The 1398-nt window shown below is 42.8% G+C and overlaps 1 protein-coding gene across 2 annotated transcripts in view; it reads right to left on the bottom strand.

The window, feature by feature from the left end:
• Positions 1–1398, bottom strand: part of Col4a1 (collagen type IV alpha 1 chain) — a 115473-nt gene that overhangs the window by 49744 nt on the left and 64331 nt on the right. The gene's annotated exons all lie outside the window — the stretch shown is intronic.

The following is a 1398-nucleotide window of genomic DNA, read 5'->3' as shown; positions in this document are numbered from 1 at the left end:
AGCTCTGGCTGTCCTGGAACTTGGTGTTTAGACCAAGCTGACCTTGAACTCACAGAGATCTACCTGCCTCTGCCTCCCAAGTGCTGGGATTATAGGTGTGCGCCACCACCACCTGATTCAACTTGTTGTTGTTGTTATTTTTAAAAGATCGATCTATCCATCCATCCATCCATCCATCCATCCATCCATCCATCCACCCACCCATCCATCCATCTATCCGTCCATCCATCCGTCCATCCATCCACCCATCCATCCATTCACCCATCCACCCACCCATCTATCCACACATCTATCTTCCCCTCCATTTGCCCTTCCATATCCATCCACCTATATATCTGCCTACCTATCCACTCACATACCATCTGCTCATCATCTATCCTAACATATATCCAATATGCCATTCATCTTCCCATCCATGTACTCATCCATCCATCCATCCATCCATCCATCCATCCATCTACCCACCAATCAATCTGCTCATCCTATTGGCTGTTTTGTCAAAGGAAATGGACTGAAGCCTAAGTCTTTCTAAGTTCTACTCAGCATTGCAAGAGTTCACAATGAGTGTCTGAGAATGGATGATGAAGCCCTCTCCAGTGCCTCATGTTGAGTTCTTAATATTCAACACCTAACAAAATGTTTTGTACATATTAAGAGCTCTATAATATGTAAAGTCTGTAAACTAAAACTAATCAAGTTTTTTTCAGTGAGTTGATTATAATCTCAGCCAGTTCCTGGCACCTTTTTGCTATCCATAGAGGACATGCTGTGATGCCATGGTCAGTCATGTCTCTCTCTGTAGACCTCTCAGAAATGGTGACAATCAGAGTTCTGATCTCAGCCACAAATGATCAATAGTTCCATAGTGGGCTTGGGTCAAGCTCTTTTTCAAAAGAAAAGATGAAAGTTTACTGGTAGTCTCTGCCCCAACCCAGAAATGAAATAAGAAATGTGATTTTTAAAATAAGGATTATCACTCAAGGTAGAAATGTTTGACAAGGGTTGCAATACACTGGGAAAGAACAAAGAACGGTGAGAAAAACTGTGAGACTCTGGGCCTTAGGCTGACCTTCCAAAGATGAATGCAAAATAAGTACAAGGAGAGACAAAAGGACTCAGAATACGAGGAAATATGGGCTGGAGAAAGGCTGAGGGGGCTGGGGCGGGATGTCAGACCACATGGTTGAGACCAAACAGAAAAGAAACCCTGGCGAGGTGAAAACACACAGGAAGGAGGGACCCAGCTTTGAACTGAGGAACAGTGTGAGGTGTGCAGCAAAAAGGAACAAGTGATCTTTTAGGAAGATTGGCAGGTTTTGATTATCAATTTAAAAAAAAAAAGCCATAAGTCTATTTTCTCCGTATAGCAAATAACCTGTTATAGCTGACTTCAAAGCA

The sequence above is a fragment of the Microtus ochrogaster genome, unplaced genomic scaffold (assembly GCF_000317375.1).
Source record: "Microtus ochrogaster isolate Prairie Vole_2 unplaced genomic scaffold, MicOch1.0 UNK7, whole genome shotgun sequence".
NCBI classification, from domain to species: Eukaryota; Metazoa; Chordata; class Mammalia; order Rodentia; family Cricetidae; genus Microtus; species Microtus ochrogaster.
The sequence above is the reverse complement of the archived record's forward strand: the minus strand, read 5'-3'. Positions and strand labels throughout refer to the sequence as shown.